Raw genomic sequence first — 6,341 nt, 5'->3', positions numbered from 1 at the left:
TGCCACATGTGTATTTTTATAGTTACAACACATAAGCTGTGGTTTTAAGTCTTTTTATTTAAATATATTTCTCAGCTCACGGTGCTTGTGTGACCTGCAACATGTTAACCGTCTCTGCTGAAGTGATGTACATCATTCATTTGTAGGGCGCTGATGATGAACTTTATTTATGATGGGAGATGTCGTGTTCAGTATTTGGTGCAATGAAACAGACATGAAGGATCACGGTACAAAGGGAAATCTTGAGCACAAATGTGGTTTGAGTTTTAAATACTTCACTTTTGTTCGCCACAATTTAGCAACCAAGCGTGAGAAAGATTTTAGGGTGAATGCAGTGCAGCTCACATATGTCAGTATTAAACTGACAAGTAAAGGTCGGGATTTGGGAGGTTTTGTGGCTGTAATGACATTCAGCTGCGATCATTTATTCTCTGTAATTTAATATGTCATTAAAACCTTAAGTTCACTTGTTTTTCAGACTCTTGATTGACTTGTTTACCAAAATCTTTTTTTCTGTCTCCCAAGTTCAAGGTATTTCTCCATTTCCTTTGGATCCAGTTGAATGATTTAATCTCAATAACTTTTTCAGCTTCTTTTTTTTTTATCATTTTCTGCCTTTGTGTTCTCAGGTGGAGAAGCTGAAGTGTCTCAAATTTTTTTTGTTGTCTTGAGAGGATTTATTTTTCATCTGCCCTCCAAGTCGACCGATCCCCCCTTTGTCCTTTTCTTTCTTTCCTGCTGGACCGCTTTGAAAAGAATCCTTCCTTAAGTTACCCAGAGAGAGCCTCTTCAGCGTTGTTGACACTTTGTCTGTTGTCAGAGAGGATCTCTTCTGCGCATGCTTGCCGGTCTTCTGTTTATCTATGCTCAGTTTGTGGAGAAGACTTTTCCTCCTGCTTTTCTTCTTGGGCAGCACCCTCTTCAGTTCACTCCACGCTTTGCTCAGAGGTGACGACTTCTTCTTCTTTTTCCCAAAGAAGACTTTTTTCACAGAGGAGCCACCCATAACCAGCCTGCAGGAGGGAGCAAAAAGTATGTTCAGCCAAGAACGCTAAGCTGTTAAGGAGTCAAACACAGATCATCGTGTTCTGCATGTTGATTAGTCATAAAACCAATCAAATTCAAGTTTTGAAAAACATCCACTCTGGATACAATGACATTTTGAAGAAACTTAAACATGACTGCTGCAACAATTGATTTCCCTTCAGGGATTATAAGTATTTTGAAATTGAACTGAATACTGTATGTGACAAATTTCGGGAAATCAAAAAGGACAAACGAAAAACTGGTTGCTTTTCAATATAAGCCACTAATTTGCACTTACTTTTTGATTGCTGTTGCATAATTTGGCTTTGATATGAAAAACGTGATCATCTTTCACCCACTGGTACCATAATTGTACGCCTAAAAAATCTTCAAATGATAACTTGTTGAGAAATTAGCACCTCTTTGTAAATTTACAGAGTTGTACTTATAATCTGTGACATATCAAAGCAGAAAGATGACTTCTGTCATTTTAAAACTGCTGTTTATTGATCTTTAAAGAAACCTTCCCTAGTTGAATCAACTCTTGCTGTTATTTGATAGTGAGTGTAAACCTTTGTTGGGGACCAATACCGACTTGAAGGGAAGCAGTTTGATGTAAAAACAGTGTATTTGCAATTGCAATTAATGACCGCGCTTGAGCCAATAGAGCTATGTCAAAATAAATGATGTAGGTCTATTATTAAGCAGAGTTGATGCCTCTCCTTCCAGATAACTGGATAGTTATCCAGAAAAGCTCCGAGTGGGGAGAAGACGTAAGAGAAGTTTAGTTACAGTTCATGTACAAGGCTATTCAAAGGGGTTCACATACAATCCATAAAGTGCATCAAACAGTGAAAGAGTTTAAAAGCAAACTAAAATATTAAAGAGACGGATATAAGAATTAAAAACGAATATGGCAGATAAAATGCTAGAAATAAAAGTTACAGTGCATTGTGGGAGATTATTGAAGTTCAGAGGCCATGAAAGGAGAAGCCTATATAAAAACAGTCCTTGTAATACACTTTTTGTATACTTATAAAGCTCCATTTACTCCGGTTTCTCTGTAGGGTCCCTGTCTGCACTTTCTCTTAACTTCAGTGATGCTTTTGAGGCTGGCCAGAGGCTTAAAACGGCCGTTTGTCCTTAGGCTGGTTTATTACCATCAGTGCAGACTTTCACTGATGTAATTCAAAGTATTTTTCTTCACAAAAAAGCTCCAGTTCATGTTGTTTTGTTCCCACATAAAAATTTACATTTCTTACGATTTAATAATAGACTTAGGATTGTATTAACTCTGAAATCTTAAAAGCTGAAAAGGGAAACATTTTTTTTTTAAAGACTCATCAACTTGAGTTCTTTCTAAGGGGATGCAAGGTCAACAGTGAATGCTCTAGATGTCCTGCTTTACGCGACTCTCCACATGTATCTGGGCTTGGGTTCGGTGCCTTGCCTGCAGGGCAGGGGATCAAACCGACGCCCTTCCCGGTGGGAGAGTACCTGAATCTTCCCCCCACGCCATGACTACCACACAGGTAACAATAAAACAAGCAAATCACATCAGCAGAAAATTTAAAATGGGAAAAATTCAAACAAAGACAAAAAACATAAAACATGGAAATAAAGTAAAATAGTAGACAAAAAAGATAACTGTGGTAGAAAATGTCAATAAAAGAGATCCAGTATCTTCTAATTTTTGCAGCACAATTGCTATGTGATAACATTTTCACTCTGTTTGGTTTTGACAAATATCTCAAATACATGGTTTATTCTCTACAAGGAGATTGATTTATAAACTAGTAATAGCAGTTGAAAGTCCATTGTGTGGGTGACCTGGTGGCCAGTGTAAAGATCTGAGAGCAGGAGGGATGTGCACCGTTTCCCTGGTTCCCTGGCATCAGGTTGGTGGGAATGATGAGCTTCCTCTTGGTCTTCTCCGATCATCAAATCTAAAAGGTTTATAACTAATCGCACAATAAAAGCCATTCAAAAGTGCACACAGCTGTGGAGAGAGAGGGTTTTCTGTTTTGTGTAGGCACAGTAAGAAAGGTGTGGACTCACCTCCAGTCTCTGCTGCAGTCGGAGCAAAAGTTTCCTTGTGCTTTGTGCTCAGAGTCAATCGGAGTCTGAGATATTGTAAGTTTGTTCTTCCTTTTACCGTCACAGGAAGTATCTGAAAAACCAGATCAGCTAGCTCAGTTGTTCCCTCCCACCAGGTATCTTATGGAAAGATCAGGATCACAATGCTTTTTTTTTTTTCAATCTTCAGCCATTGAGTCAACTGGAAGATCAAACTGGTTTTGTGACATTCTCCGAGGCGTGTGACATCTCTGCCCCTTAAAAAGAACCCGGTCAGATTTGGCTCTTAAAAATGTCCGTGGACCTTTATGAGGTACAGACTGTGTGTGTGAGCCTTGTAGGACAGTTCCTGTCAACGCTTCTGTGGGTTCACTGTTTTCTGTGAGTGTTGAAAACTCAGCTGAAGCGACACAGGTATTACTCAAAAACATGAGGCCTGCCAGCGCTTCCTTCCAGTTAGTAAGCCGATAAAGAGGGTGATAACTAGTAACAGGGAAATACCCTGCTTTTATTATCACAGTGTCACATGTTGAGACTATGATTAACAATGTCACCTACCTGAAACTGAATCTTTGGACATGAGCCATGCGGATGTGAAATAGCCACCATAAAAGCAATTTGACAATGATGAGTTAAAAAGGCTACTAAACAACCCCAATTTGAAAGAAATTAACTGTGAATGAATATCAAATTGACAACCATCAGGAGGAAAAGCAAACCACCTCCATGAGACACACAACAGTTTTTAAGATGCAAGGTGATCACAGAGATGTTGAATGGCTGCAAATTGAAGAAATATCTATGGAAACACAAAAAAGGCCACTGATCAACCACAAAGTGAAGGTAAATGAACAAAAGAATGAACAAAAAGGTGCAGATTATTTGCAGAAGATACAAACGGCTGGCCACTGTACATGCAAAATGTGTGGCTGATTTCTCTCTTTTGGTTGCCTGCGTGTCTTCATCTTATGAAGAACAGATGCGGCATCTGTGTCACATCCGTGTCTATATCATATTTAATTTTATTACATTTTACCCTGTTGTATTGTTTAATGAAAAATCATAAAAGTTCTAAAGATGTTTTCAGCAATCTGACCAGACACGAGCAACCACACACGCACTCCCACGATCAGTTTAGAAGCACCAGTAGGAACATGCGTGTGTTTTGGACTGTCTTGGGGAATCTTAATAAACATGGGGAGAAAATGCAAATGCCGCATAGCAAGGTCCCTGCACACTGTAACATTCACATGACCGGAAGTCTAGTTTTTATACAAACCATGGAAAAGTCTTGACCATCCATACTTATTTACCCCTCAGACAGAAAGTCCAATAACCCAGCTCTAAAAACCTGAACAGAATATTAATCCTGGTTTATAGTCACCAGAGGTGTCAAGTAATGAAGTACAAATACTCTGTTACCTTACTTAAGTAGAAAATTTGGTTATCTATACTTACACTGAAGTAATTATTTTTCAGACGACTTTTTTACTTTTACTCCTTACATTTTCACGCAATTATCTGTACTTTTTACTCCTTACATTTTAAAAACAGCCTCGTTACTCTATTTCATTTCGGCCTTTAAAAAAAAACTATCCAGTTAAATTGCTCCATCCGGATAGAGTGAATTTGGTTGTGGTTGTTTCAGATGTTCTTGTCCAGTTTTGTTCTTACATCCGTTCCCTCAGATTCCTGCAACTAAACTTGGATGTACATTCCAATAAACATTAGGATAAATGATAACATGCCTCTGAAGTTTGACTTTTTGCACCATTACAATACTTATAGGCAACTAGTCATCATATCTCCTGCTCTCTGAAACACATGTTAATGCTCAATAGTACACATATATGGTTCTTTAATATATTTGCATTATACTAAGATGCATTCATTTTCAATGGCTTTTGTCCTTTATGGCTTTTTTCCCCCTTACATTACTTTTACTTTTATACTTTAAGTAGTTTTGAAACCAGTACTTTTATACTTGAGTGAAAAACTTGAGTTGATACTTCAACTTCTACAGGAGTATTTTTAAACTATAGTATCTATACTTCTACCTGAGTAATGAATGTGAATACTTGTGACAGCTCTGATAGTCACTAATAGCTGTATGGGCCAGTTTCCTGAAAAAGAGTTAAATTGGTGCTTGGTATTGAGAGTAGATACACTAAATACTCACATGCGCTCATGTCACGGAGCGATTTTGTTTTGGATCTCTGGCGCCTTTATTTTGTGCTCATATTGTCACTATACTTTCCTTTTGTTGTTTAATAAAAATCTAATAAACATCGATTGTAATGTATATTCCCTATACCCATAGACAGTTTTTCATGGACTTGTGAACACACTCAAAGGTTGTACCGGGTAAATTGTCAATAAATAATAGGATGTCATGATGAGACCACCAAAGACTTTTCCACATCTGCAAGGGTTCTCTCTAATAGGTGAATCTGTATGATGAAGTTTTTCCTGCCAAACCAGTGTGTTATGAAACTTACGTCCACAGCCTGACATAAATATTCAAATTGAGTTTACTCATTGGAGTCCAGAGGGCTGTGGTTTGCTCAAGGGGCGCCACCGTGTGGAGGAAAGAGGGACTTCTCTACCCAGGTCGAGCTCTCCAGCTTCTTTATGAGAGAAGGGTTGAATTTGCGGGTCTAAAAAGCCCATATGAAGAGTTTGAAGAAGATTCTGAGTGAGCATGCTCTTTGACTGACCTCTGATCTTCCAGGAGGCGTGGGGCCATTTTTGGCACAAGTGAGTATCCACCCCCCCAGTCCGATTATTCAGGGCATTTTTATCCCATCTAGCAAGTTTTCTTTCTTTCTTTCTTTCTTTCTTTCTTTCTTTCTTTCTTTCTTTCTTTCTTTCTTTCTTTCTTTCTTTCTTTCTTTCTTTCTTTCTTTCTTTCTTTCTTTCTTTCTTTCTTTCTTTCTTTCTTTCTTTCTTTCTTTCTTTCTTTCTTAGATATATTTATTGAGAGCAATAAGAAAAAAAAAGATTTACAATAAAACTTTACTTTACTTTTTTAACTTTTCATAAAAATAATTAAACAAAAATAAATAAAGAAGAAGAAAAAAAGAAAAAAATGTATAAATAAATAAATACAACACACCCCTCTCCCCTTCCCTCCCTCATATGGTCAATACATTACATCATTCAAAATCATTTAGCTTATCTTCACATATGCATAACAATACTGGAGCAAATGAATAATAAAGTGAATAATCTAGTCCTGA

This window comes from Cololabis saira, chromosome 1 (assembly GCF_033807715.1).
Source record: "Cololabis saira isolate AMF1-May2022 chromosome 1, fColSai1.1, whole genome shotgun sequence".
Taxonomy (NCBI): Eukaryota; Metazoa; Chordata; class Actinopteri; order Beloniformes; family Belonidae; genus Cololabis; species Cololabis saira.
Note: the sequence above shows the minus strand (reverse complement) of the source record.